Source organism: Amblyomma mixtum, chromosome 3 (assembly GCF_055824585.1).
Source record: "Amblyomma mixtum isolate Tamu chromosome 3, ASM5582458v1, whole genome shotgun sequence".
NCBI lineage: Eukaryota > Metazoa > Arthropoda > Arachnida > Ixodida > Ixodidae > Amblyomma > Amblyomma mixtum.
This window is the reverse complement of record NC_143014.1, coordinates 296,413,724-296,424,032: the sequence shown is the minus strand read 5'-3', so window position 1 is coordinate 296,424,032 and position 10,309 is coordinate 296,413,724. Positions and strand designations below refer to the sequence as shown.

At 45.4% G+C, this 10,309-nt stretch overlaps 1 non-coding gene across 1 annotated transcript; it reads left to right on the top strand.

Moving 5' to 3' along the window:
• Positions 1 to 3,690: 3,690 nt before the first annotated feature.
• Positions 3,691 to 3,762, top strand: TRNAW-CCA (transfer RNA tryptophan (anticodon CCA)). The gene has a single exon. It is a non-coding gene; the product is annotated as a tRNA-Trp (tRNA).
• The last annotated feature ends 6,547 nt before the right edge of the window (positions 3,763 to 10,309 follow it).

Sequence of the window (10,309 nt, the reverse complement as noted above, 5' to 3'; positions counted from 1 at the left end):
CTAATGTAATCTAATCTAATATAATCTAATGTAATCTAATCTATACCAACCCAATCCAATCCAATCAAATCCAATTAAATCCAATCAAATCCAATCTAATCCAATATAATCTAATCTGATCTAATGTAATCTAATCTAATCCAATCTAATCTAAGGCCGCCGGTGGTGGCACCGCCACTACTCGCAGACGGCGCGAGATGGTCACCTAGCTGTTCAGCGTGACGTCACACAGAGGTCATGCGAAAGGTCATTTCATGTGCAACGACGTCGCACGGCAAAGGCTTGAAAGTGCAAGTAGTAAAGCATTCGCTTTAAAAGCATGGTGGCACCCATTTTAAAAAGCATGATAGCAGCACTGGAATGGATTTAAAGGACATTACCGGACAGGAGGTAACCAGCACTCCCTCCCACGCATTAGAAAATTTCCGACTGCAGAACCGTTTTTGAGGGGGGGGGGGAATAACGATTAAAAAAAACCACTATACGAGGTCTGTTAGAAAAGTATCCTACCTTTGGCCGTAGAAAAAAAACTTGCATAACTGGAGCGTTCCAAACCTAGTCACCTTCAAAGTAGTCTACTTGGGACCCCACACACTTCTCCCAGCGGTGCTGCAATTTTGGGAAGTATTCCGAAAAGGCCCCTTTCGGAATGGAGTTTAGCTCAGCTGTCGTTGCAGCCATAATGTTCTTCCTTGTCTGAAATTGCGCTCCTTAAATGGCCTTTTGATTTTGGGAACCAGCCAGAAATCGCAGGGGCCATATCAGGAGAGTAAGGAGTCTGTTGAACTACAGGAGTCTGGTTTTTCGCCAAAAAAGTCTGAATCAAGTGCGAGGCATGTGCAGGAGCATTGTTGTGATGGATGCGCCACTTTCCTGTTGACCTCAACTCCGGGTTCTTGCGCCGCACAGCATCACGTAGGCAACAAAGAACATCCCTGTAGCACTCTTTGGTCATTGTTTGACCCTGTGGAGTGCGTACTAGTGGTCTGCCACACAGAGGTTGTCAAAGAAAGCAGTCAGCATCACCTTCACATTGCTGCGCACTTGGCGGGCCATCTGAAGTCTTGGTGACGTGGAATGCTTCCACTGTGACGACTGGGATCTGGTTTCCGGGTCGTACCTGTACACCCAACACTCGTCACCAGTTATTATGATGTTGATGAAGTCGGGGTCACTGTTTGCGGAATCCAGAATGTCCTGTGAGACTTCAACACGAAGCTGCTTTTGCTCCACCGTGAGCAGCTTCGGCACGAATTTCGCCGCAACTCTCTCCATGGCCAAATCTTCATTGATAATGGAATGTGCGGAAAAATTTCTCATGTCCACCTCTTCCTCAATTTCTCAGATAGTCACGCGACGGTCCCGCATCACCACAGCGTTCAGTTCGGCAATGACCTGGTCATTTCGGCATGTTGATGGCCGATTGGAGCGTGGCTCGCTCTCCACCGATGTGCGGCCATCTTTAAACCAATTGTACAACTGCTTAACTGTGTGCTGCTCATAGCATCGTCACCGAAAGCGGTCTGAATATTCCGAATGGTTTCCACTTGGCTGTCGCCCAGTTTATGGCAAAACTCGATGCAGTAGCGCTGCTCCTGTCACTCCGCCATTTTCCTTGCAATAAAAAACCGACGAGAGCACTGCGCACAGCCTCACTCAAATGCTGCGTCCCAGCGACTGACGCTATCGGCAGGCGGGAAAAAATTCGTGCATGCGCACGAAGGTTCAAGGTCACGCGATGCAAGCGCGCTTGTTTCATATCCATCAGGTGTTCACAAAAAAAAAATAAAGTCGGATACTTTTCTAACAGACCTCGTACATATGAAACCATCCCCTCCTGCCGCCTTCCCTTCTCAGCCGCTTTTACCGAGGGCTTCCAATAAGTCCGCCCTTACTGCATCTTCAGGAACACAGGCGCTGTCACTGGTTTTTGCATATCACATCCACAATGTCAACAATGTGAACAACCTTTTTGAAGAAGGCAACGCCTTCCTCTTTCTTCTCTTGCAGAAGAAAACTAATTGTACTTAGCAGATTTGAATATTCCGTCGAAAATATTTTTGGTTGCTTTCTATACACTCGTCTCTCTCTAAAAATCTTTCTTATACCTCAGTTCTCCGTTCTTTAGCTACATTAAGGTAGCATTTTTTGTGCAGGTTTTAAAAGGAGAGCTGCGTTGTTGACATAGCCGTCCGACTCGGTGGCGCAAGAATGCTCTAATAATCGGAAGGGAACAAGCACGAAAAAAGAAGAAACGGGCAACCAACTGTCTCACATACAGGTGCTCTAGGCCCAGGCCTCCTGCGCAAACAGGCCTGAAAAGGTTATCACGCCGCATGGGCTCAAATTTGGAGGACCAAATAAACGTCGCAAATATACGATGGAAACGCTGTATGTAATGTCTGGCGCAGTGAAGGACCTGGAGTACGTAATAAATTCTTGTTGCCAGAAAGGTGTTGCAAGCCTGGGCTCGACCAAAAATTGAGAGGCGATGCGGTACAAATGTCTGAGCATAACGCTCAACAGCCGGAACTCGCTCTCTCCAGTAATGGGCACTGGATTTGTAGGCATGAAGTGGAACGCCAAGATATTTAGGAGGCACACAAGACCATTCTATGCCAGCGTACAGAGGTGGAGTTGTGCCCCATGAACCAAACCATAGGCCAGAACTTTTGGAGCGATTCATTTGAGCACCAGAAACGATGCCGAATTGATCTATTGTGGACAACACATTATCAATGCTGGGCTTGTCAACGCAGAAAAATGCAAGGTCGTCAGCATATGCCAGCAATTTGACTTCATTACCCAAAATACCCAACTTCATGACTTTACTTCCGAACTTAGTAGTTTCTTCCAATTTTACTGAACGACCCCGTTTACTAGGCTTTATGCAGGAAGTTTATGCCTCCGTGCGTTTTTTGACAGTTCGGTTTTCAAATGAGTACTTATATTCTGTTTCGCGCAAAAATCTGTACAGGGATTTGATATCCATGCTCTTCCCGCCCCCACTGTATCGTTCCGTCTACGTTGGGCTCATGGGTCATGATGTTTTAAAGCGAGTGCGTAAAATGCCAATTTATCCTTGCACCAAAACATTTTTCTATAAATTACACACTGAAACTCTACCTGTCAAGACGTGGCTCGATAGGAAAAACATTTTTGTGTCTTCTGTAAACTGTCGCTTGTGCAATGTGCCTGAAACAATTGCACATTGTTTTATAGACTGCAAAGACGCGATTTTGTTTTGGGATGTGTTGCAAAGGACGCTACAGAAAGATTTTCTCCTAAATTCCTACAGTGTGCGCTACCTTGTTGTTTCCCAACCTGACTCGAACCCTTATGATATGATTCTTCTGATTGGACTTCATAGTCTTTGGAAAACACGCATGCAAGATCGCAACGTTGAACCTGTTGTTTCGCCCAGAATTCACTTTAGCCGAATGTTGCTGCAGGTAACGGACATTTACAAAAAATCGGACTTTGTACCGGATTGGTTTCCTCTCCTGATGCGCTGTATATCTATACCGGCCTTTTAGTTATAATATGTTACTATTATGTTTCTGCCACCTAGCGCCTACCTAGGTGCTCTGTAAATAGTTGTTTTTGTGTGTGTATATGCACACACACATATGTATATATATGCTTTGTATACAAAACCATGTAAATAAATACCATGAAAGAAAAAAAAAAAACTCGGTGGCGCAACGGTAGCGCGTCTGACTCCAGATCAGAAGGTTGCGTGTTCGAATCACGTCCGGGTCATAATTTTTTTTTCGAGGTTGGGAGAGCAGCGGTACTTTACAGATGCGAAAATTTTCGTATAAATGACAAAAAGGATATAGCCAAGTGTTGTTTACAGTTTTAACTTGTACAAGAAACTACAATTTTGTCGCCTAAACTTGCAGACGAGTAACGCGTCTTATTTTCTGCAAAACTGTCGAGGCCCATTTTTACCCCATTTCTATTTCGAGCAGCACAGGTCGGAAGCCAAGAATGACGAGCTTGACGCTTTCCTGTCAGCAACGGGGAAATAACCGAAGAAAGAGTCTTCGTGGTTCAAGGAAGAAGAACTTATTTCCGACGCTCTTTTGTGTGACATGTTTATGGAACAAGCTGCTACAGCGGGAACAAACCGAGAACAGCAGCCAGCAGTGCATTATGCCATGTCACGAAAAACAAAAAATTGAGGAGGAACAAGGAATAAAGCAGAACTGTAGTCATTAGAGCATACAGGATGGACAATGTCCATCCAACTGTCGCCTTTGTGTTTAAAGGCAAAGGGGCACAGGCCCACTCTAATGAGAAAAATGAAGCTGTGCATGTGTGGGTCCGCAGCTGCTTGTATTGACCGCGCATGTCCGCACGTATTTGGGAATCTTTGACTTCTCTTTATATCAGCTAAATAGAGACATGTTTTTAACAAACGACGCCAAAAAAATTGTGTTTGTTAAATACACCTATACCTGGACCTTCAGAGGATTTCACCCCACTTGAATAGAGTAGTAAGTTTGAGAACATGACCATTCTGGAGAGACCACAACCTCATAGCACTGGCTGCATGCCGTAAACTTCTCTAATCAAGGTAGAAAGGACGGCACCTGACGCCAACATCACAAAATATATTTGTGCCTAGCGACGTGTAGCACCGTTTGTCGACATGCCCCTCGCTCACGGAGCTTAAAAACGTCCTTACTAATGACTAGAACGAAGCAACGACTATTGCAGCGACAGGCAAAGGAACACACACTGAAGGAGAAAAATCGAAAAAACTAAAGCATAGAGAAACGTGCAGAAAAAAAATAATGTCCCCGATTTACCTTGTCAATCTAAATGTGAATTTGGTGCGCTATCATGTTTGCCTTTGTTTTGCTCTGTTTATCTTTAATAAGCTTTTTTTTTATATAAGCTAGAAAATTCTAGTTGCTCCCAGATGTTCTTGCAGTCGCTCAGCGTTCCTCTTGCGATAGGCCTCTTGATCCGCTCATTGCGATTCAGGTCGCATTGCCCTTGTATACTTGTTCTCGACTCCCGACTACAGATTCCTTCGGCGACTTCATCATTAGGTTCTACTATAACGCTCTTCTTCTTTGTCTCTGGTATAAATGTATGCTATAAATGTATGGTATGTGTATGCTGACAATCTTGCGCCATACAGAACAGCCAGAAAGGAGTACCCAACACCACACAAATCCCTCAACAAGTTAGAAGAGAACACCCTTAGGAGACTACAAACCAACACATACCCAACACCAGCTAAATTACACCAGTGGTACCCTACACTATACTCTCCGCAGTGTCCACATTGCGGAGCGGTAGCTAACCTCTACCATATGGTGTGGGCATGCCAACATAATACCTTAGTTGACCCCATTCCCAACCCCTCGGAGGAGCAGTGGGAGGCTATTCTGCTCAGCGATGATCCTGGCCTTCAGAACTGGCTGGTGGGGAGGGCCAGCGCAGCAGCAGCAGCCAGTGGACTACCGGACTAGGCGGCCCAGCCACATGTTCTGAGAATATTGAACAAATAAAGATGTTTGCAATCAAATCAATCTTTGTCTCTATTCACCAGTTTCCGCATCCAGTTCAGCAAGGTTATACATGTACAATCTGTGCCGCTACCGTTCGGCTGGCCGCCTCGCTGTATCCTCTGGATCGGTTGACATACGTTGACGCTCTCGTATTTTGCGTTGCGGCCCAGCTCGCAGTGCATGTCGTTCGTATTCGGAATCTGTCGTAATATAGGCTTCTGCCATTGGTTGGTTGACCCCCAAAAAAGATGGCACATATCGACTGCGGGAAAGTGGCGAATACACAGGCGGTGAATGCAGGAAACAGAAGCATTTGGAGAGAAAAAAAGAAATTAAGTGATAATAGATTATTATCTAACAGATCGGACCAGCGGAACGGTAGGGGACCTGTTAACTGGGAGATCGAATGCGGGACAATGACTTTATGTGAATATTCGTATATAATGCATGTAATTTTTGGAGTGCGGAATGACTCGGCTGGAAGACAAACAAATTAAGAAAAAAAATAAGAATGGCAGTCGCTGCAATTATAGAACAAAATTTTGCACCACAGAGTGCGCACTCCTGTTGCTTCGCTCAAGCAGAGAAGCGCCAATTGAAAGAAAAACCACAGCGGACGCAGGCAGACCCAACTGTTGAAACGCAATTTGCAATAAGCGCCTCCTCAAAGAGGACAAGCGCCGGGAGAAATACGGGTTGTGGTCTATTGTCTAAGCTTCGGCACAAAATGGCCACACTGGGGAGACCGCCAGACTAGATCTGTGAAGGTAGAAGTTTAGCAGCGGAACCCGGGAACGCAAACACCTGAAAGAGACCTCCAGGCTGCGCGAGCGCCAGTCATTGCTACTCCAAAGACGCAGAAGATCTCGGCATTCGGATTTGATGTCTGTGCCAAGGGACCGAATTCGTGAAATATTATGTAGCTGCGAAACCTCACCGCACCTCTATATGTGCAGGTTGACAGCATCGCAATAATTGTGGATCCTAGAGAGGCCGTTATCTGCAACTTCGTTTTTAGTGAAAGCCCATGTGCCCCAGTACCCAAAGCAACCGTACCGAATTTACTGGCAGCGGGATCAGGAACTTAAAGAGGCGTAATGCCCGAGATTCTGTAAGTATGGATATCGAAAAACAAATACGAAGAGAGTACGTCAAAACCACGACATGAGGAACGGAGTTTCTAATTTACGTAAGGTTAATATTAATGCTAGTATTTCGTAGAGGATAAATTGGAGTGAAGACTGGGAACTAGCCAACGCAATGAAGCGGAAAAATTTTCACACCTGGTTTTTCGCGGCACTGCGAGGCATGGGTAGTGATAAGAATATGAGATGGAAAAGTCTTTAGGTGCTCTTGCAACGAACCGTGAAGAAGAGGAGAGGGCAGTTGCTTAACATTCGTTGGAAAAATATCATCAAATGCAGTATGGGCAGAAGTAGAGATGTTAGACATTAGGAGGACCTATGTAAAATGAATGTTTAAGGGAGCAGGAAGCATATCATTAGAGTATGTACACGGGACGAAACAGCACTAAAAAAGACCGCATGTCGACGAAGAAATAATATACTCGAGGTGTGAAGAGGTGAGTTGCACAAATTTTTGAAATGTTTAATCTGTTAAGAGTTGAAACATAGCTCATAAAGATGGGATTCGCGCTTCGATTTGCAAAACAGCACTAGCGACATATTTCGGAAGCCAAGAGCTCCATAGAATAGAGCGATGCCCAGCTCTAAAATTCGGCGGATGTACAGCCTTTGTCAGAAGTTTAAGCCCTTGGGGTTTACTTCTGGGCCACACTGCTTTGCTCGTAATGCGCTCTCAGCGTCCCAAATCTCGTGAAGGTTAGAAGATTTTTCGTCCTCCTCCCTCCCATGCGTAGGACTTCCATGAGTGCTACAGGAGCGCCACAATAGTACTTTGAAGCAAACCCCCTGAGCTCTAAACTTTTGACAAAGGCTGTACATTTTCTTAAACAATACTGTGTGCCTTTTCATGCTTTCCTTAGCGCTGCAAATCCTACGCAGCATGCCAACGGCCTGAACTCCTTTTGCAGAATTGTGCTCTACGTGGGCCCGCCAGGATATAGTATTGTCGTAATTTACTCTGGGATGTTTCACTGTCGGAAATTCAGGAATATATGACTGAGTTATTGTTTGCTCCATTTAAAGTTCCTCCAGCAAATACATTCTTCCTCTTCTTCCCACATTTCGTCCTTCTCCCATTCGCTGAACTAGGCACGAAGCTGCTCCTAGCTTACCTGAGCTTACCCGAGTTGCTCCGAGCCATCGTACGCAGGCAGGACACCTATTCTCTGCTGAGGCTGGCCTTTGCTGGTATAGCCAGGTGTAAAGCGAGCAAATGTAGACATATTCCACTATACATTCGATAGGTTGGGGCAACTAAAAGGAAATTATTCCACTATACAGTAGGAACTGCAAGTAGCTGTTCCCTCGCTTCACCACCAGGTTCTTCTGGTCCACCGCGTGCTTGAAGTCGCTGAAAGCTCTGGCCTCTTAAAGTAAACCCCTCTATATGCTAGACTGATATAGGTATAATTCGTTAGAATTATTATGAACTTTTTTTTTGGGGGGGGAAAGGGTGGCTGTGTTGCTGAGAAAATCGCAAATGAAAGCCCTGAAAGTTTTACAGCCCATGTTCACTGAATCCCTCGGGCGAATATTAACGATTTGCCGAGTTGCGTCTCTTCTTGCATGCACGTATACGCTGAAGACTGTGCTATTTATTGCAATGATCTTAATGATGAAGACATACTAATACTTCAGTCAGATTTTAGAAACATTGCTATTTGGTGTATGAAATGGCGTATGGAACTAAACAATAACAAATTTAAAATCACGCGTGTCTCTCGAAAAGGTTAATGTACCTCGGTGTAGAAACTCAGTAACACTCCGCTGCTAACCGAGTAATGATACATACACTTTGGCCAAACCACTTCTTTGGCGTTAGAATAGAAAGCTCACACTGACCAAATAACTAGCGACGCCAACCGCACGTTAGGATACCTAAGACGCAATTTCAGCAAAGCCGCTATTTCATTAAAGCTTCTACTTTATAAAACTCTTGTCCGCCCAAATTTGAGGACGCTGGTGCCATGTGGAATTCTAACCTAAATATTTTTTTGACATGATGTTCTAATTGTTCAAAATAATGCCATTCGATTCATGCTTTCTAATTATAACCGAACAGCCAGCATAAGGTTTGGGATGGGTAGCTTAGGTTTACTGTGTCTGTCATTGTGCAGCAAAAATTTTCCCATTTGTTTGTTTCATAAAATCTGCAATGATGAGTCTCTCGATAGTGAATTCATCATGTCGTCCAGCTACATCACCTCACGTGTCGACCATCGTCACAAAGTTGCCCTTCTTCACTGCCGCACTAACACTTTTTATTATTGACAGATTGCGTAGTGTTTATCTGATTACGCGCTTTTCAGGCATGCTTTGTTCATGCATTTTTTGTGATGTCACCTAAGGGCTTATTATCGCTTTTTTGCCACTTAGTTGTTTTAGTTTTCGATTGTATATTTATTTTTATTGCAGTTTTATTCACTCATTCTCGCTTTTTGACATATCGTGCTTCCTTTTCTTACTTTATATTTTGTATACTGTACATCTGTCGCTTTTATGTTGTATTTTTGCTTCTTATAACCCACTGCCCTTTCCAGTGCTTCGGCGATTGGGGGCACGCGAAATAAATAAATAAATAAATAAACAAATCAGATAGATGGGTGTTGACTGAGGGAAAGAAACCAGAAAACTTTTTTTTTAAGTTTTATGTTTCTGTGAGTGTTTTTTCAACAAGCCTTCTGGCAACAATATTGTCGCATAGTGGTGACCGTAGTCCGGTAGTGAGGAAGACAAGGAAAAGGGCTTTCAAACGAAACTATTTTCGGGACTTGCGCTCACACAGAACTGAATGACTCGGCGGCGGCGTAGCAAGGAGCGTGCTCGGCGGCTGTCGAACAGAATGGCAACCCCTCTCGGCTTTGCTCAAGCAGCGCCTCCTCTATTGTTACAATGCCAGCCGCATCGCCCGCTTCGCAATGGGAACCGTCGGTACGCCTCACTTCATTTAGTTGCCGCGCTGCGGCGCTAGCCAGTTGGTAGCACTGCCTGCGTCATGCTTGCGCATGGGCGCGCGATGGCTATGGCCATGGAGGAAGGGCTATGGCTCTGTCCTACTCCCACTCCTGGCGTCTGTCAGATTCTTCCTTCCTACCCCTTCTTGTGTAGCTGTCGCTTCAACCGCGGCGCGGCGCTTTTATGCGAGGCATACTACTTTAGCTACCACTTGAGCCCTTCACCGTGGCTATGCGCCTCCAAATCACGTGATACATGACGTCACACCACGTAACACGATGACGTCACGACAGTAGAGAAACGGGGGCCCACCTCGCACCGTCGCTGTGGTTGTGCGCCTCCAAATCACGTGATACATGACGTCACACCACGTGACACGATGACGTCACGACAGTGGAGAAATGGGGGCCCACCTCGCGCCGTCGCTGTGGTTGTGCGCCTCCAAATTACGCGACCCGATGATGCTTCGCATTCTCCAGGCTTAACCAAGTTAAGCCTCAGCCATTTTTTCCAACGACAATCGGCTGGAGGGAGCGGCAGCTTTGCTCGCCGTTTGCCGAGGTGGGCAGCGGCGTTCGCTCCGCTTATCACTTGAGGATGGCGGCTGGCATACTTGATGTGCTGTTTGAGGTGCTTGCGCTACTTATTGCTCTTCCTTGCCAGACGAGTAGAGTGTTGTTA